The 26,214-nt window shown below is 38.9% G+C and overlaps 3 long non-coding RNA genes across 3 annotated transcripts; all 3 read right to left on the minus strand.

Moving 5' to 3' along the window:
- Positions 1 to 1,513: 1,513 nt before the first annotated feature.
- LOC140038259 (uncharacterized) lies at positions 1,514 to 4,967 on the minus strand. The gene is made up of 2 exons (XR_011842089.1): positions 4,428 to 4,967; positions 1,514 to 3,797 (listed from the first exon to the last, which is right to left on the minus strand). It is a non-coding gene; the product is annotated as an uncharacterized lncRNA (long non-coding RNA).
- A 6,910-nt stretch (positions 4,968 to 11,877) lies between these two features.
- On the minus strand, positions 11,878 to 15,331 carry LOC140038260 (uncharacterized). The gene is made up of 2 exons (XR_011842090.1): positions 14,792 to 15,331; positions 11,878 to 14,161 (listed from the first exon to the last, which is right to left on the minus strand). It is a non-coding gene; the product is annotated as an uncharacterized lncRNA (long non-coding RNA).
- A 6,910-nt stretch (positions 15,332 to 22,241) lies between these two features.
- LOC140038261 (uncharacterized) lies at positions 22,242 to 25,695 on the minus strand. The gene is made up of 2 exons (XR_011842091.1): positions 25,156 to 25,695; positions 22,242 to 24,525 (listed from the first exon to the last, which is right to left on the minus strand). It is a non-coding gene; the product is annotated as an uncharacterized lncRNA (long non-coding RNA).
- Between the last annotated feature and the right edge of the window lie 519 nt (positions 25,696 to 26,214).

Raw genomic sequence — 26,214 nt, forward strand, 5'->3', positions numbered from 1 at the left:
CCTTCGGATGGTACGAGAAAGGTAAACGTGCAAGTCTCATTTGGATTATATATCCGAGACATGGGGTGGTTTATTCCTAACACGGGATCCCCTAAATGGCATTCCCTTTCTAGGGTTTATGCATGATGCCATTTATTAAAGCGATGTAAATATGTGACAAATATGGTCTAAAGGACATGAATAATGCATCGGGGGAAAAGGTCTAAAATGACATGTATTTATTGAAAAACCAATGCAATAACTGGAATTTAAACATGTGAGTCATCTAGTGGGTAAGTCACTAAAAGAGTGCCAAAAGGCCTCTTATTGCTAAGGCACATGAATGCAGGCCAAGAAAACAAAAGAATGGTTAGTGCAATTGATAGTACACATAACACATTGGGAGCAATTAAGAAAAGAAATACAATAAAGCAAGTAAAAGGGGTGGAACCCCTTCCCTCGTGCCTAATGTGCTTAAAATAGGGTGAGGCCGACTCTACCTTAGGTCATTCTAATATGGATGCATGAGGCTGGGGTTCACTAATGCCTAGACTCGATGAAGCTTCGGCTCCCAAGCCTTCAGACCTAAAGGCGAAGGGTCATCACTCCCAGGGCCTTCGGTCGGTGGCTCGAGTGATCCCTTAGGTAGCGCTATGGGCGCAGAGCACACCAGCCGCCTACCCAAGGCAATCGGTTCTAGTCCTACAAGGCGGTGTGGGATGGCGCCCACGAAAAATAAAATAAAATGGGATAAAAGCAAGTAAACGTGCACGTATGAAGTGTTCCCCTATTTTGAGGGAAGGGGTTGAGAACCACGCGGGGCTCTAAAGGTGACACACACCCCCCCCAAATGCAATGCAAGCGCGAGATAAACAAGTAAACATACATCCAATCAACCAATCACACATTCGTGAGCGAGGGAGTAGTTGGATACGCGCGCGAGGCAAAAGGCCCTAAAAATGGAAAATGCAACCCTAATATCCAAATGCAATGCATAAAAAGGGTAGAAAAAGGAAACGAATGGCTAAGTCAAATGCTTGGACCCACTTAGGAGTTCCCCAGTGGAGTCGCCAACTGTCGCGCCCCACTTTTCGAATGAAAGTGTGAATGTGGATGTGAGTGATGTGATGTGTGAAGTGTGGTGTGAACGTGTGCAAAATGAAAAGTAAAAAGGCCATGGGACTTTGGAAAGCGACGATTTGGCCAAATGAAATTTTAAAAAGGGTTTTTTAAATATGAAAACGGAGTCGCCACTTGGTATAGATTTGGGGTGTACCAAGTCACCCAAAAAGTGTTTTTAAAAGACAAAGTAGCAAAACCCTTTTTAAAACGACTCCTAGTCCACGTAAGCCAAAGAAAAAGGTTCGGGGGTCACGTTTGACAAAGGGGAAGGCAAGGATAGAATCCAAGGCACCCCTTTGACCTAGCCAAGGCTAGTTGCGCGACTCAAACCAATTTTTCCTAATTTTTCTACCCAAGGTATGTATCGCATATTGGATATGTCTATATGAATGCAAAAACCTAGACCTAGGGGAATTGGGGGAAATTTCTCTTCAAAGGTTGAGTGGTGCCAATCACATTAATTGTGAAGCCCAATAATGATCCTCTTGGAGAGGTCACACCTAAACCTAAATGACGTGAAAAATGAGTGGAATGCATGCCATGTGAAAGTGTGAGTTTGTATGAAATGAGAAAAATGATAAAAGTAATAAGATAAGAGTGAAGGCGTGCAAATGTAGATGAAAGTACTCGTGTGCGAGTGAAGATAAAAAGGGTTCGTGTGCAAGTGGAGACAAAAAAGTGTTCGTGTGCAAGTGAGGGTGATAAAAGGTGCATGTGTGCAAATGAGACAAAAGTGAAAGTGTAATGATAGAGTGGATTGAGAATGCATGAGCCTAGGGAATTCATGCATATTGGGACGGGGAGACCTAAATCGTGACTTGATTTTCCCTTTGATTAGAAGGCAAAACTAGCGTGCTAAGGCTATCGAGTAGCCACACTCGCTCGTTTCCCTTATCGGAAGGGGACCCTCAAGCAAATGGACCCTACAACTATCATGATATGCAAAAATCCTAAAATGAAGGGAAAGGGGGTTCAAGGAGCATGCCAAGTGATAAAACTAAGAAAAATGCATGATATGTGGTGAACAAGCAAAATGACATGCTAAATGAGGGGAAATCCCTAAGGGTCTAGCGTTGGACTAGCCCATTCTATGAATTCCGACTAGCGTTGGACTAGCGGAAACGTACATTCATCCATTCCATTCATTCATGGCTATGAAAGCAGGTAGACATGCCAAAATACTCGTAAACACATAGCACATAGCATTTAGCATGCTCGACTAGATGCAAGAGCCTAATAAAGCAATTAACACATAGCAACTAAGCATGCAAGCCACATAAGCTAATTAAAACCCTAACTATTACATTTGCTAGCTAGGCACATGACTTCGACAGGTCTCCATTGAATGCTCCTCCAAGCCCTATCTATTACATTAGGGAAACCCTACTACAATCTAAAAGGGGGAAAAGAATAAAATAATTAAATCCCTAACTATTACAAGCCAAGAGGTGTACACATACCCCATAATGAATAACTTAAATAAAAAGCAAAAGTAAATGAAGAAAATGAAAGGAATTAAAGAAAGGCAAAGAAAGCAAAGTAGACATGCATATTCACATAACACGTAGAAGCACGTAGGAAAAATAAACTCAAGAATATAGAAGTTACCTCCCTTGCAATGGAAATCGAGTAAATGAGATATTAGCTTCAAAACAATAAAAAGGTCAAGGTACCAATTTATTTGACAAATAATCACAAAGGATAAAACATAAACATGAATTTGAATCAATTAAATCATGTCAACAAACCACATTTAAGAAGTCAAAAGAAGAAAGGACTTGATTGCAAAAATTAATAAAGTCTTGGGGTCAAAATTAAAGAAAAATAAAGTTCAGGGACTCATTTGCAATTAAAGTAAGGACCGAATTGAAAGCAATTGAAGACATCCAGGGCCACAGTACAGTTAAGGAAAAGTCCGAGGACTGATTTGCAAATTCATTCTCTGATTTCTTAATGGATCAAGCTACTGGGCTATTCTGTTCATTTCTTGGGCCAAAAACCCTTACCAGCCCACGGAAGTCCAAAACAAATGGAAATGGGCCATCTTATTTATTTATTTGGGCCAAAACCTCCCTAGCCCAACAGAAATCCAAGCAAAACAAATGGGCTAGTCTAATATTCTGATCCCAAGAACGATCCAATTAAATTAATCACAAACCCAATTCTAAAACCCAACCAAAGGTGTTGGGCTCTATCTTCCTAAACCCAAGTCAGAAACCCAACAAAATAAACCAAATCCACTTCCTTGAGCCCAAACAAAATAACCCCTTAATCCAAAACACTTATTTCACTAAACTCAACAAGATAAACAAATCCACAAAATTATTAACCCACAATTATAATCTAACATTAAGAATTAATGTATCCAAAGGACTATTTAAACATTAAAAGATGATTACAATCTAAAAGAGTGAAATGAATTCAACTTTTCGATTCTTTGGGCTATGTCAGAATAAGAGGGAAACTTGAGAGGTTCAATCACAACAAAATAAGGACCCAATGGAAACAATTAAAGAAGTTAAAGGGGCCAATTTGATGGATTTGTCAATTGTTTGGGCCATAGTGGATCAAGGGGAAACCTGGGGGTTAAACTGTAATTTTATGAAGAATTTCATGCAACCTTCGAATGCAATCCGCGGTTCCTGGGTTTCTGAATGCCAAATCTTTTGTTCAAACGCAACTCATGACTGAACCATCTGAACTTGAACCAAAGTGAAAAAACGAGCACCAAAATTCTTTTCATTCTTTTAACCTTGTTTAAATAAGAAAATTCAGAAAAACAGATCATGTAAATTCTGGCAAATTGCTGCAACAAGCACGGAAGCTTCCTCCTACTTTTGACCAGGTTTTAGCTTTATAAAACTCAATGGTAATTTGCTCATAGGGAGAGGGAAGTGAGGGCGAGAATCCAAACTATCGGGAGACTATAGAAGACAGCAAATGAGCAACATAAAAACAAACGAATTTCCGCCCCATGCATTTGGAGGAATGAAAATCAACATGATAAAATGTTCATCGACCCAACTAACAAACACCCACTGGCTAGAGTCTCCTCCGTATGTATACATATAAACGCTGAAAATCTCTTCACTTTGGTTCAAGATTTTGGTTTAGGCATTTTAGCAAACAACAAATAGGCATTAAAATCCTATCAGATTTTTGCTCAAATTGAGGCATAACTAACCCAGAAATTTGTCAGAAAACAAAACAGAATATCCCAACCAATCCATAAAGCATGCTCGGTCAAAATTGTGGACAATCCACAAAGGAATTCAAGAAATGAACTTGAACAGGGAAATGAATTTCAAAGAAAAAGGATCTCTTACCGCATATATTTTCTTGGCGAAAATTTGCCGATGGCGGTGGACTCCGACGAGGTGGGGTGGCGGCTCCTCGCCACTTAGCCCAGTTCTCAGTTCTTTCCCTTTTTGCTCCGTCCGCCGCCCTTTTGCTTTCGCCCAGAAATTCCGCCGCCACTCTCTGGTTCTGTGTTTTCTTGCCGCGGCCCCCCCCTTTGTTTCCTTCTTTTTTGTTCTTTTTTCATTCTTCAATCCGTCCGCTGCTCCCTATTGCCTTGCCCTCTTTCTCCAGGCTAAGCCCTCTGTGTTTTTCGTTTTTAGCCGTAGCTTTCTGCTTTCTTTTCCATTGCTCTGTTTTTCCTTAGTTTCAGCCGTAGCTTCCCCCCCTCTGTTCTTTTCTTTTTCTGCCTTTTCCCCTGAAGCCTGTTTCTCTCCTTTTTTTTGCCTGCCGAGAGCCCCCTTTCCCCTTTCACTCTGTTTTTTCCTTGTTTTTTTCTGTTTTTCTTGCCTCCATGCCCGATAGCTCCTCTCCCCTGTTTTTCTTTTCCTTTTTGTTTCAAAAATTCCCTAAGCTCAACAAGTGTCCAAGACACCTACCCCTCTATACAATTGTCCTATAATTCCTTAGACACTTGTCTAATGATTATTTTATACACTTGTCCAACATGCACACTTCCACCTATCCACACATTTTCTTCCTTTTTCATTTTCATTTTTCTTCAAAAATCAATTAAAAATAAATTAACAATTTTCAAACCAAATTTTAAGAGAATTAAAGCTACTTTTAACATCTTACAAAAATGAAAATGAAGAATCTAACTCAATTAAATAAATAAAAAATAAATGATAGAAATTAAATTAAAAATACAAATTTGGTGTCTACAGTTTGCCCCTCTTTGTCTGAGTTTTGGAAAAACTTGAGACAAAGAAATAGACACCAAATACTTACCTGTGTTATTCGGCAGTGAGCGTCTCGAACGATGGACGCTTTAGAAATGGGGACTGACCCCTTTGACAAAATTTAACATGGGATTGACCCAAACAGAAAATTTAAAATCGGGACTGACCCGAACAGAAATTTAAAATTGGGATAGATCCACGGGATAGACTCGAACAGAATATTTAAAATTGGGATAGACCCACGGGATAGACCCGAACAGAAATTTAAAATTGGGATAGACCCGAACAGAACGGGATGTTGTGAAGTTGGCGGCACGAAATCCAGGCCCAACAGAATTTTTGGAATGTTGGCGGCACGAAATCCAGGCCCAACTTGATGTTTGAAATGTCGGCGGCACAAAAACCAGGCCCAACTTGATGTTTGGAATGTTGGCGGCACGAAATCCAGGCCCAACTTGATGTTTGGAATGTTGGCGGCACGAAATCCAGGCCCAACTCGATTTTTGTGATGTTGGTGGCACTAAATCCAAGCCCAACGTGGTGATGTGAAGTTGGTGGCACGAAAACCAAGCCCAACGTGACATTTGTGATGTTGGCGGCACCTAGTCCAGGCCCAACGTGACATTTGAACTGTTGGCGGCACGAAACTCAGGCCCAACGTGACATTTGAACTGTTGGCGGCACGAAACTCAGGCCCAACTTGACATTTGAACTGTTGGCGGCACGAAACTCAGGCCCAACGTGACATTTGAACTGTTGGCGGCACGAAACTCAGGCCCAACTTGATGTTTGTGAGGTTGGCGGCACGAAATCCAGGCCCAACTTGATGTTTGGAACGTTGGCGGCACAAAATCCAGGCCCAACAGAATTTTTAGAATGTTGGCGGCACGAAATCCAGGCCCAACTTGATTTTTAGAATGTTGGCGGCACGAAATCCAGGCCCAACTTGGTTTTTAGAATGTTCAGTGGGATAAGACCCAATCCTGCCATCCAATTGGTGAAGAAATTGAATTTGATTCGTCAAAATACAAAAGATTAAATTTGATTTTCCAAGAAACAAAATTTTGAACTTGATTTTTTGATTTTTGAATTTTTCTGATTTTTCGAGAGAATCTTTTTCACAAATAATTTGCCCCAGTGTAGGGCCCTTCTCCCTTCTTTCTCCTCTTTCTTCGGCATCGGCCTTCCACATCGCCAGATGCTTTTCGTCGACTTCAACTGTGAATACCTGCACAGGGCTTACGTGCACTCAAATGAGCGTGACTGATTTGAAAAAAATGCATTATTTTGATTCTTGGACGAAATCCTCAATTGGACTTACAAAAATATTTGCCCCTGTGTGGGCCTATTTTGCGAAATTTTGCAAATAAAAATTTTGCCCCAGTTTGGGCCCATTTGATTGCAAAAATTGGTTTAGATGATTTCCCATTTACTTGAACAAAGAAAAACCGCACTTTCTAAAATTTAGAAAAGAGTGCACATATACAACAATGTGAAGAAACTTTAAGCGTCAAGTTTGAACTCATGCAGAAATTTCATGATGAATTCCTCGAAATAACACCAAATTTAAGAAGACTTCTTCCTTACTTTTAGCATTGGTGCTTAGGGTAACGGGTCACCACTTCTGGTTGACTCATCTTTTCAGGACCAATCAAGTGACTTTATTTTTTTGAAATGGCTAAGGAAATGGGAGATAAGAATCTGTCTTATTTTTGTGCCCCAGTTGTATGTAATCCATTCAATGTCACATCTTAGTGAAAGCAAAGAGTTTGTTACCCTTATTTTCAAGAAAACTTAGTCAACATACAAGCTTTCTAGGCTTGTAACGTATGGACAGAAGTGATAGCTAAACATGTGGAAACGGGTTATGCCCTTATGATCACAAATGATTTGATGAATTTCTTATGAGCATGATCCTCACTTTGGATTGTCATGAAGGAATAAGTCAACGATGGACTTTCTTAGCTTGTAATTTGGCTTGAAAACGATAGTTTAAGACTTTCAAGGATATTGCACCATAGATCGCATTTTTTCAAAATTGCCCCTATTTTGAAATCAAAAGATCTCAGACTTTGTTTGCATTTTTCTCATCACTCACCGGAGACTTCAGCGTCGAATTTTCTGCATTTTCTTGCATTTACTTTCCTTTCTTTGCTTTTTGCCTCTTTTCCCTTTCCCTCGAGCTGATGGGTTTTCACATGGTGAGTAGCGTCAACCTCATACTCAAGCAATTCAGAAATACAGCTAGAATTTTCCGGCATCAGAAATTTTCTTGACAGGGCCATTGCAAAGAACAGGAGTCAGGACTTTCGGCTTTGTAATGGGGTCAGGTGGGGTGCTTAGAAAAGTTAAGGCCTGAAAACGGATTTCAAAACTGGTTTGAAGAATCTGAGATCGCATTGTTGCGCCAACCCTATTTTAGGGTAAAATCAGAATTTGCCTCAGTTTTTGCTCAATTGAGGCTTTTCACTTTCATTTCCTTTTTCCTTTTGACTTTTCGGCCTTTTGCCATTCTTTTGAACTTTCACAAAATTTGCCCCAGTTTATTTTGAACTGAGGTTCTCTTTTCTTCTTTTGTTTTTGATTTTGTTGCTTTTCACTTTTCACTTCTTGAAATTTTCTTTTCAACTCAAACTCGCCCCCAGTGTGGGGTTTGCGATTCTCAGGGGTTGCCAAACGAAATAATTTATTCTGATGGCTCAAAAGGGATAACTAGGGATAAAGTGTTTGATTGGAAAAGAAGATGGCCTGACTTGTATTCCATTCCTTACAACAACTCTGAAAGGAAACTTTCGTTAATGCGAAATTTTTTGCGTGTATCTGAATTAATTGACTGAGGAAGACCCTTACTTATCCATATTTGTGAAACATAGGCGATGGACAAAAACCCTTCCTTTTCTTTTTTCAAACTTAGAACCCAAGTGGAATCAAATTTCCTCAATTTGCGGTTCCCTCCTTATTCTAGCATTTTTGCTTTTCTCTTTTTTCAAAATTCCCCAATCTCCTTCCCCAATGTGGGGTGCGATCATATGTGCACTCGAAAAGAATCACCAATTTTTGCTCAAATGAGGATGCAAGGGATAAATAGTGTTTGGATTGTAGAAACGATGGCCAAAGTATCATTCTTACACTTCATGACAACCAGAGTAACGAAATGCTCATTGACAATCCATTCCCTTTTGAAAGTTTTCCAATGTAGGGTAGAGATCATTAAGGCGTTTATTTGGAAGGAAATTATTCTTCTATAGGCTCAAATGGGAGAGCAAATGATAAAAATCTGTATAGGTAGTGAAACAAATGCTCAAAGTATCATTCCAAATTTTCAAAACAAACAAGAATAATGCACATTTTTGCTTTCACTTAGATGTGATTTGAATCCGGTTAAACCAATGGGGATTTTTCCAAGCAAAGAATGTCCCAATTTGCAATTTATCAATCAATGTGACTGATTTTATTTTGAGGTTAAATGAAGGAGAAAAGGTATCTCATTGGAACTTTTGAGTGACCATCTTTTTAGCACTCTTATTGGATGACTCGAATCAACAATCTGGTGTACATAAGGATTTTGGAAAGCAGACACTTATGATCATGAAGCTTCTCCATTTGGTCTTACTTCTTAAAATTCATCATGAAATCTCCAATGAATAAGAATAAAGAATGAAATGTACATAAATATACACAAAACAATAATTGTCCAAAAATTTTATTGCTGAAAAAGTTTGAAACAAAATTTCTCATTCAATTATGGTACAAATGAGAAGAGAGACTTGTAAAGAGCTCCACATATACACCTTTTGTCTCTTTTCTCTTGGGAACAAAATGTATTAACAAATCAAATATACAAAATTTTCCTTTGGAAAACAATTACAACATCTCTCAGAGGCTTTAGCGTAGAGCTTCCAGATAAATCATTTATGTTTTCGTTGTAGGATCTGCCCAAGAATCAAATAACACTTGCAGTTTTGACACTTTTATTAGATCAAAATTATTATCAGGTATAGAAGAAATATTTCCACCTTATTGAAATATTTTATGAATGCAGGGGAGGGGGAAAACAAAAGAAAAATATCCAGAGTTAGTAATCAAGACTATAAAATCGGTATGCATGCCCTATGGGGGAACCCTTTTTATGCCAAGGGTAGGCCTAGCATGAAAATGCAATCCTCCAGAGCAGGCACTATACAATACCTGATGGATCCAATCAGCTTATGGAGTGAAAAATAATTTGAAAAATTTGGCCCATTGGAATGGAAAGAGACATTTGTCCTAAAATGAGGGAAAAGTCCGAATGGATTGCTACTTTGATCGATGCATGAAATAATGTGTAAAAGAGATTGCAATGTCTCAATTAATTTATTCGGTGACCCTTAGACTTAAACCCTAAAAAGGGAAAAAACGGGTCAAATGGATTGGATAAAATTGATGATTTATTTAAAAATGACCAAATTGCCCTAAAAATAGGTAAACTGGTCAAATGAATTAAATGAAATTTGATTTATTCAAAAATTGATCGAATCACCCTAAAAGGGTAGATTGGTCAAATGAATGAAACTTGATTTATTCAAAATCGATTCGATTGCCCTAAAAATGGGTGAATTGGCCAGATGAATGAAAAAGAGATTGATGATTTATGCAAAAATCGACCGAATGACCCTAAAAAGGGTAAATTGACCAGGTGACCCTAAAAAGGGTAAATTGGTCAAATGAATTGACGATTTATTGAAAAATCGACCAGGTGACCCTAAAAAGGGTAAATCGGTCAAATGAATTGACTATTTATTGAGTGAATTGGCAAAATGAATTGGTTGAATTGTCCGGCCATTGGTTACTTCAAAATTATTGAGGTGCATTAGTCTATGACCTTCTAGAAATCAAATTTTGGCCTCAATTTATTTATCGTCCCAATAGGAGGAATCACTTGTGAATTTCTTCAAATTAATGTCCTTCACGCAAAGGATTTTTACCAATTTTAAAAAAAATGGCCAAAAAGTGATTATTAGATGCTCATATTCCAAAGATCACTCCATGAAAATGATCGGATCCTACCTTACCTTGTGCACTACCCCTTCGGATGGTACGAGAAAGGTAAACGTGCAAGTCTCATTTGGATTATATATCCGAGACATGGGGTGGTTTATTCCTAACACGGGATCCCCTAAATGGCATTCCCTTTCTAGGGTTTATGCATGATGCCATTTATTAAAGCGATGTAAATATGTGACAAATATGGTCTAAAGGACATGAATAATGCATCGGGGGAAAAGGTCTAAAATGACATGTATTTATTGAAAAACCAATGCAATAACTGGAATTTAAACATGTGAGTCATCTAGTGGGTAAGTCACTAAAAGAGTGCCAAAAGGCCTCTTATTGCTAAGGCACATGAATGCAGGCCAAGAAAACAAAAGAATGGTTAGTGCAATTGATAGTACACATAACACATTGGGAGCAATTAAGAAAAGAAATACAATAAAGCAAGTAAAAGGGGTGGAACCCCTTCCCTCGTGCCTAATGTGCTTAAAATAGGGTGAGGCCGACTCTACCTTAGGTCATTCTAATATGGATGCATGAGGCTGGGGTTCACTAATGCCTAGACTCGATGAAGCTTCGGCTCCCAAGCCTTCAGACCTAAAGGCGAAGGGTCATCACTCCCAGGGCCTTCGGTCGGTGGCTCGAGTGATCCCTTAGGTAGCGCTATGGGCGCAGAGCACACCAGCCGCCTACCCAAGGCAATCGGTTCTAGTCCTACAAGGCGGTGTGGGATGGCGCCCACGAAAAATAAAATAAAATGGGATAAAAGCAAGTAAACGTGCACGTATGAAGTGTTCCCCTATTTTGAGGGAAGGGGTTGAGAACCACGCGGGGCTCTAAAGGTGACACACACCCCCCCCAAATGCAATGCAAGCGCGAGATAAACAAGTAAACATACATCCAATCAACCAATCACACATTCGTGAGCGAGGGAGTAGTTGGATACGCGCGCGAGGCAAAAGGCCCTAAAAATGGAAAATGCAACCCTAATATCCAAATGCAATGCATAAAAAGGGTAGAAAAAGGAAACGAATGGCTAAGTCAAATGCTTGGACCCACTTAGGAGTTCCCCAGTGGAGTCGCCAACTGTCGCGCCCCACTTTTCGAATGAAAGTGTGAATGTGGATGTGAGTGATGTGATGTGTGAAGTGTGGTGTGAACGTGTGCAAAATGAAAAGTAAAAAGGCCATGGGACTTTGGAAAGCGACGATTTGGCCAAATGAAATTTTAAAAAGGGTTTTTTAAATATGAAAACGGAGTCGCCACTTGGTATAGATTTGGGGTGTACCAAGTCACCCAAAAAGTGTTTTTAAAAGACAAAGTAGCAAAACCCTTTTTAAAACGACTCCTAGTCCACGTAAGCCAAAGAAAAAGGTTCGGGGGTCACGTTTGACAAAGGGGAAGGCAAGGATAGAATCCAAGGCACCCCTTTGACCTAGCCAAGGCTAGTTGCGCGACTCAAACCAATTTTTCCTAATTTTTCTACCCAAGGTATGTATCGCATATTGGATATGTCTATATGAATGCAAAAACCTAGACCTAGGGGAATTGGGGGAAATTTCTCTTCAAAGGTTGAGTGGTGCCAATCACATTAATTGTGAAGCCCAATAATGATCCTCTTGGAGAGGTCACACCTAAACCTAAATGACGTGAAAAATGAGTGGAATGCATGCCATGTGAAAGTGTGAGTTTGTATGAAATGAGAAAAATGATAAAAGTAATAAGATAAGAGTGAAGGCGTGCAAATGTAGATGAAAGTACTCGTGTGCGAGTGAAGATAAAAAGGGTTCGTGTGCAAGTGGAGACAAAAAAGTGTTCGTGTGCAAGTGAGGGTGATAAAAGGTGCATGTGTGCAAATGAGACAAAAGTGAAAGTGTAATGATAGAGTGGATTGAGAATGCATGAGCCTAGGGAATTCATGCATATTGGGACGGGGAGACCTAAATCGTGACTTGATTTTCCCTTTGATTAGAAGGCAAAACTAGCGTGCTAAGGCTATCGAGTAGCCACACTCGCTCGTTTCCCTTATCGGAAGGGGACCCTCAAGCAAATGGACCCTACAACTATCATGATATGCAAAAATCCTAAAATGAAGGGAAAGGGGGTTCAAGGAGCATGCCAAGTGATAAAACTAAGAAAAATGCATGATATGTGGTGAACAAGCAAAATGACATGCTAAATGAGGGGAAATCCCTAAGGGTCTAGCGTTGGACTAGCCCATTCTATGAATTCCGACTAGCGTTGGACTAGCGGAAACGTACATTCATCCATTCCATTCATTCATGGCTATGAAAGCAGGTAGACATGCCAAAATACTCGTAAACACATAGCACATAGCATTTAGCATGCTCGACTAGATGCAAGAGCCTAATAAAGCAATTAACACATAGCAACTAAGCATGCAAGCCACATAAGCTAATTAAAACCCTAACTATTACATTTGCTAGCTAGGCACATGACTTCGACAGGTCTCCATTGAATGCTCCTCCAAGCCCTATCTATTACATTAGGGAAACCCTACTACAATCTAAAAGGGGGAAAAGAATAAAATAATTAAATCCCTAACTATTACAAGCCAAGAGGTGTACACATACCCCATAATGAATAACTTAAATAAAAAGCAAAAGTAAATGAAGAAAATGAAAGGAATTAAAGAAAGGCAAAGAAAGCAAAGTAGACATGCATATTCACATAACACGTAGAAGCACGTAGGAAAAATAAACTCAAGAATATAGAAGTTACCTCCCTTGCAATGGAAATCGAGTAAATGAGATATTAGCTTCAAAACAATAAAAAGGTCAAGGTACCAATTTATTTGACAAATAATCACAAAGGATAAAACATAAACATGAATTTGAATCAATTAAATCATGTCAACAAACCACATTTAAGAAGTCAAAAGAAGAAAGGACTTGATTGCAAAAATTAATAAAGTCTTGGGGTCAAAATTAAAGAAAAATAAAGTTCAGGGACTCATTTGCAATTAAAGTAAGGACCGAATTGAAAGCAATTGAAGACATCCAGGGCCACAGTACAGTTAAGGAAAAGTCCGAGGACTGATTTGCAAATTCATTCTCTGATTTCTTAATGGATCAAGCTACTGGGCTATTCTGTTCATTTCTTGGGCCAAAAACCCTTACCAGCCCACGGAAGTCCAAAACAAATGGAAATGGGCCATCTTATTTATTTATTTGGGCCAAAACCTCCCTAGCCCAACAGAAATCCAAGCAAAACAAATGGGCTAGTCTAATATTCTGATCCCAAGAACGATCCAATTAAATTAATCACAAACCCAATTCTAAAACCCAACCAAAGGTGTTGGGCTCTATCTTCCTAAACCCAAGTCAGAAACCCAACAAAATAAACCAAATCCACTTCCTTGAGCCCAAACAAAATAACCCCTTAATCCAAAACACTTATTTCACTAAACTCAACAAGATAAACAAATCCACAAAATTATTAACCCACAATTATAATCTAACATTAAGAATTAATGTATCCAAAGGACTATTTAAACATTAAAAGATGATTACAATCTAAAAGAGTGAAATGAATTCAACTTTTCGATTCTTTGGGCTATGTCAGAATAAGAGGGAAACTTGAGAGGTTCAATCACAACAAAATAAGGACCCAATGGAAACAATTAAAGAAGTTAAAGGGGCCAATTTGATGGATTTGTCAATTGTTTGGGCCATAGTGGATCAAGGGGAAACCTGGGGGTTAAACTGTAATTTTATGAAGAATTTCATGCAACCTTCGAATGCAATCCGCGGTTCCTGGGTTTCTGAATGCCAAATCTTTTGTTCAAACGCAACTCATGACTGAACCATCTGAACTTGAACCAAAGTGAAAAAACGAGCACCAAAATTCTTTTCATTCTTTTAACCTTGTTTAAATAAGAAAATTCAGAAAAACAGATCATGTAAATTCTGGCAAATTGCTGCAACAAGCACGGAAGCTTCCTCCTACTTTTGACCAGGTTTTAGCTTTATAAAACTCAATGGTAATTTGCTCATAGGGAGAGGGAAGTGAGGGCGAGAATCCAAACTATCGGGAGACTATAGAAGACAGCAAATGAGCAACATAAAAACAAACGAATTTCCGCCCCATGCATTTGGAGGAATGAAAATCAACATGATAAAATGTTCATCGACCCAACTAACAAACACCCACTGGCTAGAGTCTCCTCCGTATGTATACATATAAACGCTGAAAATCTCTTCACTTTGGTTCAAGATTTTGGTTTAGGCATTTTAGCAAACAACAAATAGGCATTAAAATCCTATCAGATTTTTGCTCAAATTGAGGCATAACTAACCCAGAAATTTGTCAGAAAACAAAACAGAATATCCCAACCAATCCATAAAGCATGCTCGGTCAAAATTGTGGACAATCCACAAAGGAATTCAAGAAATGAACTTGAACAGGGAAATGAATTTCAAAGAAAAAGGATCTCTTACCGCATATATTTTCTTGGCGAAAATTTGCCGATGGCGGTGGACTCCGACGAGGTGGGGTGGCGGCTCCTCGCCACTTAGCCCAGTTCTCAGTTCTTTCCCTTTTTGCTCCGTCCGCCGCCCTTTTGCTTTCGCCCAGAAATTCCGCCGCCACTCTCTGGTTCTGTGTTTTCTTGCCGCGGCCCCCCCCTTTGTTTCCTTCTTTTTTGTTCTTTTTTCATTCTTCAATCCGTCCGCTGCTCCCTATTGCCTTGCCCTCTTTCTCCAGGCTAAGCCCTCTGTGTTTTTCGTTTTTAGCCGTAGCTTTCTGCTTTCTTTTCCATTGCTCTGTTTTTCCTTAGTTTCAGCCGTAGCTTCCCCCCCTCTGTTCTTTTCTTTTTCTGCCTTTTCCCCTGAAGCCTGTTTCTCTCCTTTTTTTTGCCTGCCGAGAGCCCCCTTTCCCCTTTCACTCTGTTTTTTCCTTGTTTTTTTCTGTTTTTCTTGCCTCCATGCCCGATAGCTCCTCTCCCCTGTTTTTCTTTTCCTTTTTGTTTCAAAAATTCCCTAAGCTCAACAAGTGTCCAAGACACCTACCCCTCTATACAATTGTCCTATAATTCCTTAGACACTTGTCTAATGATTATTTTATACACTTGTCCAACATGCACACTTCCACCTATCCACACATTTTCTTCCTTTTTCATTTTCATTTTTCTTCAAAAATCAATTAAAAATAAATTAACAATTTTCAAACCAAATTTTAAGAGAATTAAAGCTACTTTTAACATCTTACAAAAATGAAAATGAAGAATCTAACTCAATTAAATAAATAAAAAATAAATGATAGAAATTAAATTAAAAATACAAATTTGGTGTCTACAGTTTGCCCCTCTTTGTCTGAGTTTTGGAAAAACTTGAGACAAAGAAATAGACACCAAATACTTACCTGTGTTATTCGGCAGTGAGCGTCTCGAACGATGGACGCTTTAGAAATGGGGACTGACCCCTTTGACAAAATTTAACATGGGATTGACCCAAACAGAAAATTTAAAATCGGGACTGACCCGAACAGAAATTTAAAATTGGGATAGATCCACGGGATAGACTCGAACAGAATATTTAAAATTGGGATAGACCCACGGGATAGACCCGAACAGAAATTTAAAATTGGGATAGACCCGAACAGAACGGGATGTTGTGAAGTTGGCGGCACGAAATCCAGGCCCAACAGAATTTTTGGAATGTTGGCGGCACGAAATCCAGGCCCAACTTGATGTTTGAAATGTCGGCGGCACAAAAACCAGGCCCAACTTGATGTTTGGAATGTTGGCGGCACGAAATCCAGGCCCAACTTGATGTTTGGAATGTTGGCGGCACGAAATCCAGGCCCAACTCGATTTTTGTGATGTTGGTGGCACTAAATCCAAGCCCAACGTGGTGATGTGAAGTTGGTGGCACGAAAACCAAGCCCAACGTGACATTTGTGATGTTGGCGGCACCTAGTCCAGGCCCAACGTGACATTTGAACTGTTGGCGGCACGAAACTCAGGCCCAACGTGACATTTGAACTGTTGGCGGCACGAAACTCAGGCCCAACTTGACATTTGAACTGTTGGCGGCACGAAACTCAGGCCCAACGTGACATTTGAACTGTTGGCGGCACGAAACTCAGGCCCAACTTGATGTTTGTGAGGTTGGCGGCACGAAATCCAGGCCCAACTTGATGTTTGGAACGTTGGCGGCACAAAATCCAGGCCCAACAGAATTTTTAGAATGTTGGCGGCACGAAATCCAGGCCCAACTTGATTTTTAGAATGTTGGCGGCACGAAATCCAGGCCCAACTTGGTTTTTAGAATGTTCAGTGGGATAAGACCCAATCCTGCCATCCAATTGGTGAAGAAATTGAATTTGATTCGTCAAAATACAAAAGATTAAATTTGATTTTCCAAGAAACAAAATTTTGAACTTGATTTTTTGATTTTTGAATTTTTCTGATTTTTCGAGAGAATCTTTTTCACAAATAATTTGCCCCAGTGTAGGGCCCTTCTCCCTTCTTTCTCCTCTTTCTTCGGCATCGGCCTTCCACATCGCCAGATGCTTTTCGTCGACTTCAACTGTGAATACCTGCACAGGGCTTACGTGCACTCAAATGAGCGTGACTGATTTGAAAAAAATGCATTATTTTGATTCTTGGACGAAATCCTCAATTGGACTTACAAAAATATTTGCCCCTGTGTGGGCCTATTTTGCGAAATTTTGCAAATAAAAATTTTGCCCCAGTTTGGGCCCATTTGATTGCAAAAATTGGTTTAGATGATTTCCCATTTACTTGAACAAAGAAAAACCGCACTTTCTAAAATTTAGAAAAGAGTGCACATATACAACAATGTGAAGAAACTTTAAGCGTCAAGTTTGAACTCATGCAGAAATTTCATGATGAATTCCTCGAAATAACACCAAATTTAAGAAGACTTCTTCCTTACTTTTAGCATTGGTGCTTAGGGTAACGGGTCACCACTTCTGGTTGACTCATCTTTTCAGGACCAATCAAGTGACTTTATTTTTTTGAAATGGCTAAGGAAATGGGAGATAAGAATCTGTCTTATTTTTGTGCCCCAGTTGTATGTAATCCATTCAATGTCACATCTTAGTGAAAGCAAAGAGTTTGTTACCCTTATTTTCAAGAAAACTTAGTCAACATACAAGCTTTCTAGGCTTGTAACGTATGGACAGAAGTGATAGCTAAACATGTGGAAACGGGTTATGCCCTTATGATCACAAATGATTTGATGAATTTCTTATGAGCATGATCCTCACTTTGGATTGTCATGAAGGAATAAGTCAACGATGGACTTTCTTAGCTTGTAATTTGGCTTGAAAACGATAGTTTAAGACTTTCAAGGATATTGCACCATAGATCGCATTTTTTCAAAATTGCCCCTATTTTGAAATCAAAAGATCTCAGACTTTGTTTGCATTTTTCTCATCACTCACCGGAGACTTCAGCGTCGAATTTTCTGCATTTTCTTGCATTTACTTTCCTTTCTTTGCTTTTTGCCTCTTTTCCCTTTCCCTCGAGCTGATGGGTTTTCACATGGTGAGTAGCGTCAACCTCATACTCAAGCAATTCAGAAATACAGCTAGAATTTTCCGGCATCAGAAATTTTCTTGACAGGGCCATTGCAAAGAACAGGAGTCAGGACTTTCGGCTTTGTAATGGGGTCAGGTGGGGTGCTTAGAAAAGTTAAGGCCTGAAAACGGATTTCAAAACTGGTTTGAAGAATCTGAGATCGCATTGTTGCGCCAACCCTATTTTAGGGTAAAATCAGAATTTGCCTCAGTTTTTGCTCAATTGAGGCTTTTCACTTTCATTTCCTTTTTCCTTTTGACTTTTCGGCCTTTTGCCATTCTTTTGAACTTTCACAAAATTTGCCCCAGTTTATTTTGAACTGAGGTTCTCTTTTCTTCTTTTGTTTTTGATTTTGTTGCTTTTCACTTTTCACTTCTTGAAATTTTCTTTTCAACTCAAACTCGCCCCCAGTGTGGGGTTTGCGATTCTCAGGGGTTGCCAAACGAAATAATTTATTCTGATGGCTCAAAAGGGATAACTAGGGATAAAGTGTTTGATTGGAAAAGAAGATGGCCTGACTTGTATTCCATTCCTTACAACAACTCTGAAAGGAAACTTTCGTTAATGCGAAATTTTTTGCGTGTATCTGAATTAATTGACTGAGGAAGACCCTTACTTATCCATATTTGTGAAACATAGGCGATGGACAAAAACCCTTCCTTTTCTTTTTTCAAACTTAGAACCCAAGTGGAATCAAATTTCCTCAATTTGCGGTTCCCTCCTTATTCTAGCATTTTTGCTTTTCTCTTTTTTCAAAATTCCCCAATCTCCTTCCCCAATGTGGGGTGCGATCATATGTGCACTCGAAAAGAATCACCAATTTTTGCTCAAATGAGGATGCAAGGGATAAATAGTGTTTGGATTGTAGAAACGATGGCCAAAGTATCATTCTTACACTTCATGACAACCAGAGTAACGAAATGCTCATTGACAATCCATTCCCTTTTGAAAGTTTTCCAATGTAGGGTAGAGATCATTAAGGCGTTTATTTGGAAGGAAATTATTCTTCTATAGGCTCAAATGGGAGAGCAAATGATAAAAATCTGTATAGGTAGTGAAACAAATGCTCAAAGTATCATTCCAAATTTTCAAAACAAACAAGAATAATGCACATTTTTGCTTTCACTTAGATGTGATTTGAATCCGGTTAAACCAATGGGGATTTTTCCAAGCAAAGAATGTCCCAATTTGCAATTTATCAATCAATGTGACTGATTTTATTTTGAGGTTAAATGAAGGAGAAAAGGTATCTCATTGGAACTTTTGAGTGACCATCTTTTTAGCACTCTTATTGGATGACTCGAATCAACAATCTGGTGTACATAAGGATTTTGGAAAGCAGACACTTATGATCATGAAGCTTCTCCATTTGGTCTTACTTCTTAAAATTCATCATGAAATCTCCAATGAATAAGAATAAAGAATGAAATGTACATAAATATACACAAAACAATAATTGTCCAAAAATTTTATTGCTGAAAAAGTTTGAAACAAAATTTCTCATTCAATTATGGTACAAATGAGAAGAGAGACTTGTAAAGAGCTCCACATATACACCTTTTGTCTCTTTTCTCTTGGGAACAAAATGTATTAACAAATCAAATATACAAAATTTTCCTTTGGAAAACAATTACAACATCTCTCAGAGGCTTTAGCGTAGAGCTTCCAGATAAATCATTTATGTTTTCGTTGTAGGATCTGCCCAAGAATCAAATAACACTTGCAGTTTTGACACTTTTATTAGATCAAAATTATTATCAGGTATAGAAGAAATATTTCCACCTTATTGAAATATTTTATGAATGCAGGGGAGGGGGAAAACAAAAGAAAAATATCCAGAGTTAGTAATCAAGACTATAAAATCGGTATGCATGCCCTATGGGGGAACCCTTTTTATGCCAAGGGTAGGCCTAGCATGAAAATGCAATCCTCCAGAGCAGGCACTATACAATACCTGATGGATCCAATCAGCTTATGGAGTGAAAAATAATTTGAAAAATTTGGCCCATTGGAATGGAAAGAGACATTTGTCCTAAAATGAGGGAAAAGTCCGAATGGATTGCTACTTTGATCGATGCATGAAATAATGTGTAAAAGAGATTGCAATGTCTCAATTAATTTATTCGGTGACCCTTAGACTTAAACCCTAAAAAGGGAAAAAACGGGTCAAATGGATTGGATAAAATTGATGATTTATTTAAAAATGACCAAATTGCCCTAAAAATAGGTAAACTGGTCAAATGAATTAAATGAAATTTGATTTATTCAAAAATTGATCGAATCACCCTAAAAGGGTAGATTGGTCAAATGAATGAAACTTGATTTATTCAAAATCGATTCGATTGCCCTAAAAATGGGTGAATTGGCCAGATGAATGAAAAAGAGATTGATGATTTATGCAAAAATCGACCGAATGACCCTAAAAAGGGTAAATTGACCAGGTGACCCTAAAAAGGGTAAATTGGTCAAATGAATTGACGATTTATTGAAAAATCGACCAGGTGACCCTAAAAAGGGTAAATCGGTCAAATGAATTGACTATTTATTGAGTGAATTGGCAAAATGAATTGGTTGAATTGTCCGGCCATTGGTTACTTCAAAATTATTGAGGTGCATTAGTCTATGACCTTCTAGAAATCAAATTTTGGCCTCAATTTATTTATCGTCCCAATAGGAGGAATCACTTGTGAATTTCTTCAAATTAATGTCCTTCACGCAAAGGATTTTTACCAATTTTAAAAAAAATGGCCAAAAAGTGATTATTAGATGCTCATATTCCAAAGATCACTCCATGAAAATGATCGGATCCTACCTTACCTTGTGCACTACCCCTTCGGATGGTACGAGAAAGGTAAACGTGCAAGTCTCATTTGGATTATATATCCGAGACATGGGGTGGTTTATTCCTAACACGGGATCCCCTAAATGGCATTCCCTTTCTAGGGTTTATGCATGATGCCATTTATTAAAGCGATGTAAATATGTGACAAATATGGTCTAAAGGACATGAATAATGCATCGGGGGAAAAGGTCTAAAATGACATGTATTTATTGAAAAACCAATGCAATAACTGGAATTTAAACATGTGAGTCATCTAGTGGGTAAGTCACTAAAAGAGTGCCAAAAGGCCTCTTATTGCTAAGGCACATGAATGCAGGCCAAGAAAACAAAAGAATGGTTAGTGCAATTGATAGTACACATAACACATTGGGAGCAATTAAGAAAATAAATACAATAAAGCAAGTAAAAGGGGTGGAACCCCTTCCCTCGTGCCTAATGTGCTTAAAATAGGGTGAGGCCGACTCTACCTTAGGTCATTCTAATATGGATGCATGAGGCTGGGGTTCACTAATGCCTAGACTCGATGAAGCTTCGGCTCCCAAGCCTTCAGACCTAAAGGCGAAGGGTCATCACTCCCAGGGCCTTCGGTCGGTGGCTCGAGTGATCCCTTAGGTAGCGCTATGGGCGCAGAGCACACCAGCCGCCTACCCAAGGCAATCGGTTCTAGTCCTACAAGGCGGTGTGGGATGGCGCCCACGAAAAATAAAATAAAATGGGATAAAAGCAAGTAAACGTGCACGTATGAAGTGTTCCCCTATTTTGAGGGAAGGGGTTGAGAACCACGCGGGGCTCTAAAGGTGACACACACCCCCCCCAAATGCAATGCAAGCGCGAGATAAACAAGTAAACATACATCCAATCAACCAATCACACATTCGTGAGCGAGGGAGTAGTTGGATACGCGCGCGAGGCAAAAGGCCCTAAAAATGGAAAATGCAACCCTAATATCCAAATGCAATGCATAAAAAGGGTAGAAAAAGGAAACGAATGGCTAAGTCAAATGCTTGGACCCACTTAGGAGTTCCCCAGTGGAGTCGCCAACTGTCGCGCCCCACTTTTCGAATGAAAGTGTGAATGTGGATGTGAGTGATGTGATGTGTGAAGTGTGGTGTGAACGTGTGCAAAATGAAAAGTAAAAAGGCCATGGGACTTTGGAAAGCGACGATTTGGCCAAATGAAATTTTAAAAAGGGTTTTTTAAATATGAAAACGGAGTCGCCACTTGGTATAGATTTGGGGTGTACCAAGTCACCCAAAAAGTGTTTTTAAAAGACAAAGTAGCAAAACCCTTTTTAAAACGACTCCTAGTCCACGTAAGCCAAAGAAAAAGGTTCGGGGGTCACGTTTGACAAAGGGGAAGGCAAGGATAGAATCCAAGGCACCCCTTTGACCTAGCCAAGGCTAGTTGCGCGACTCAAACCAATTTTTCCTAATTTTTCTACCCAAGGTATGTATCGCATATTGGATATGTCTATATGAATGCAAAAACCTAGACCTAGGGGAATTGGGGGAAATTTCTCTTCAAAGGTTGAGTGGTGCCAATCACATTAATTGTGAAGCCCAATAATGATCCTCTTGGAGAGGTCACACCTAAACCTAAATGACGTGAAAAATGAGTGGAATGCATGCCATGTGAAAGTGTGAGTTTGTATGAAATGAGAAAAATGATAAAAGTAATAAGATAAGAGTGAAGGCGTGCAAATGTAGATGAAAGTACTCGTGTGCGAGTGAAGATAAAAAGGGTTCGTGTGCAAGTGGAGACAAAAAAGTGTTCGTGTGCAAGTGAGGGTGATAAAAGGTGCATGTGTGCAAATGAGACAAAAGTGAAAGTGTAATGATAGAGTGGATTGAGAATGCATGAGCCTAGGGAATTCATGCATATTGGGACGGGGAGACCTAAATCGTGACTTGATTTTCCCTTTGATTAGAAGGCAAAACTAGCGTGCTAAGGCTATCGAGTAGCCACACTCGCTCGTTTCCCTTATCGGAAGGGGACCCTCAAGCAAATGGACCCTACAACTATCATGATATGCAAAAATCCTAAAATGAAGGGAAAGGGGGTTCAAGGAGCATGCCAAGTGATAAAACTAAGAAAAATGCATGATATGTGGTGAACAAGCAAAATGACATGCTAAATGAGGGGAAATCCCTAAGGGTCTAGCGTTGGACTAGCCCATTCTATGAATTCCGACTAGCGTTGGACTAGCGGAAACGTACATTCATCCATTCCATTCATTCATGGCTATGAAAGCAGGTAGACATGCCAAAATACTCGTAAACACATAGCACATAGCATTTAGCATGCTCGACTAGATGCAAGAGCCTAATAAAGCAATTAACACATAGCAACTAAGCATGCAAGCCACATAAGCTAATTAAAACCCTAACTATTACATTTGCTAGCTAGGCACATGACTTCGACAGGTCTCCATTGAATGCTCCTCCAAGCCCTATCTATTACATTAGGGAAACCCTACTACAATCTAAAAGGGGGAAAAGAATAAAATAATTAAATCCCTAACTATTACAAGCCAAGAGGTGTACACATACCCCATAATGAATAACTTAAATAAAAAGCAAAAGTAAATGAAGAAAATGAAAGGAATTAAAGAAAGGCAAAGAAAGCAAAGTAGACATGCATATTCACATAACACGTAGAAGCACGTAGGAAAAATAAACTCAAGAATATAGAAGTTACCTCCCTTGCAATGGAAATCGAGTAAATGAGATATTAGCTTCAAAACAATAAAAAGGTCAAGGTACCAATTTATTTGACAAATAATCACAAAGGATAAAACATAAACATGAATTTGAATCAATTAAATCATGTCAACAAACCACATTTAAGAAGTCAAAAGAAGAAAGGACTTGATTGCAAAAATTAATAAAGTCTTGGGGTCAAAATTAAAGAAAAATAAAGTTCAGGGACTCATTTGCAATTAAAGTAAGGACCGAATTGAAAGCAATTGAAGACATCCAGGGCCACAGTACAGTTAAGGAAAAGTCCGAGGACTGATTTGCAAATTCATTCTCTGATTTCTTAATGGATCAAGCTACTGGGCTATTCTGTTCATTTCTTGGGCCAAAAACCCTTACCAGCCCACGGAAGTCCAAAACAAATGGAAATGGGCCATCTTATTTATTTATTTGGGCCAAAACCTCCCTAGCCCAACAGAAATCCAAGCAAAACAAATGGGCTAGTCTAATATTCTGATCCCAAGAACGATCCAATTAAATTAATCACAAACCCAATTCTAAAACCCAACCAAAGGTGTTGGGCTCTATCTTCCTAAACCCAAGTCAGAAACCCAACAAAATAAACCAAATCCACTTCCTTGAGCCCAAACAAAATAACCCCTTAATCCAAAACACTTATTTCACTAAACTCAACAAGATAAACAAATCCACAAAATTATTAACCCACAATTATAATCTAACATTAAGAATTAATGTATCCAAAGGACTATTTAAACATTAAAAGATGATTACAATCTAAAAGAGTGAAATGAATTCAACTTTTCGATTCTTTGGGCTATGTCAGAATAAGAGGGAAACTTGAGAGGTTCAATCACAACAAAATAAGGACCCAATGGAAACAATTAAAGAAGTTAAAGGGGCCAATTTGATGGATTTGTCAATTGTTTGGGCCATAGTGGATCAAGGGGAAACCTGGGGGTTAAACTGTAATTTTATGAAGAATTTCATGCAACCTTCGAATGCAATCCGCGGTTCCTGGGTTTCTGAATGCCAAATCTTTTGTTCAAACGCAACTCATGACTGAACCATCTGAACTTGAACCAAAGTGAAAAAACGAGCACCAAAATTCTTTTCATTCTTTTAACCTTGTTTAAATAAGAAAATTCAGAAAAACAGATCATGTAAATTCTGGCAAATTGCTGCAACAAGCACGGAAGCTTCCTCCTACTTTTGACCAGGTTTTAGCTTTATAAAACTCAATGGTAATTTGCTCATAGGGAGAGGGAAGTGAGGGCGAGAATCCAAACTATCGGGAGACTATAGAAGACAGCAAATGAGCAACATAAAAACAAACGAATTTCCGCCCCATGCATTTGGAGGAATGAAAATCAACATGATAAAATGTTCATCGACCCAACTAACAAACACCCACTGGCTAGAGTCTCCTCCGTATGTATACATATAAACGCTGAAAATCTCTTCACTTTGGTTCAAGATTTTGGTTTAGGCATTTTAGCAAACAACAAATAGGCATTAAAATCCTATCAGATTTTTGCTCAAATTGAGGCATAACTAACCCAGAAATTTGTCAGAAAACAAAACAGAATATCCCAACCAATCCATAAAGCATGCTCGGTCAAAATTGTGGACAATCCACAAAGGAATTCAAGAAATGAACTTGAACAGGGAAATGAATTTCAAAGAAAAAGGATCTCTTACCGCATATATTTTCTTGGCGAAAATTTGCCGATGGCGGTGGACTCCGACGAGGTGGGGTGGCGGCTCCTCGCCACTTAGCCCAGTTCTCAGTTCTTTCCCTTTTTGCTCCGTCCGCCGCCCTTTTGCTTTCGCCCAGAAATTCCGCCGCCACTCTCTGGTTCTGTGTTTTCTTGCCGCGGCCCCCCCCTTTGTTTCCTTCTTTTTTGTTCTTTTTTCATTCTTCAATCCGTCCGCTGCTCCCTATTGCCTTGCCCTCTTTCTCCAGGCTAAGCCCTCTGTGTTTTTCGTTTTTAGCCGTAGCTTTCTGCTTTCTTTTCCATTGCTCTGTTTTTCCTTAGTTTCAGCCGTAGCTTCCCCCCCTCTGTTCTTTTCTTTTTCTGCCTTTTCCCCTGAAGCCTGTTTCTCTCCTTTTTTTTGCCTGCCGAGAGCCCCCTTTCCCCTTTCACTCTGTTTTTTCCTTGTTTTTTTCTGTTTTTCTTGCCTCCATGCCCGATAGCTCCTCTCCCCTGTTTTTCTTTTCCTTTTTGTTTCAAAAATTCCCTAAGCTCAACAAGTGTCCAAGACACCTACCCCTCTATACAATTGTCCTATAATTCCTTAGACACTTGTCTAATGATTATTTTATACACTTGTCCAACATGCACACTTCCACCTATCCACACATTTTCTTCCTTTTTCATTTTCATTTTTCTTCAAAAATCAATTAAAAATAAATTAACAATTTTCAAACCAAATTTTAAGAGAATTAAAGCTACTTTTAACATCTTACAAAAATGAAAATGAAGAATCTAACTCAATTAAATAAATAAAAAATAAATGATAGAAATTAAATTAAAAATACAAATTTGGTGTCTACACTTATTATTTATGCAGATAAGTGCTTTATCACTTACTATGTGAATATTGCTATCCTTCAATATAACATCACTATAATAACTTTTATGTGTTTATGCCCTCAATGAAATGTTTTCTTGGCTCTGTCATTTCTTTTTCCACAAATGTGACTCCCAAACTTATTTTTCTCATTTTCAAAGACCTATAATCATCTAAAAAGATTTT

Source organism: Coffea arabica, chromosome 3e (genome assembly GCF_036785885.1).
Source record: "Coffea arabica cultivar ET-39 chromosome 3e, Coffea Arabica ET-39 HiFi, whole genome shotgun sequence".
In the NCBI taxonomy this organism is placed as follows: domain Eukaryota; kingdom Viridiplantae; phylum Streptophyta; class Magnoliopsida; order Gentianales; family Rubiaceae; genus Coffea; species Coffea arabica.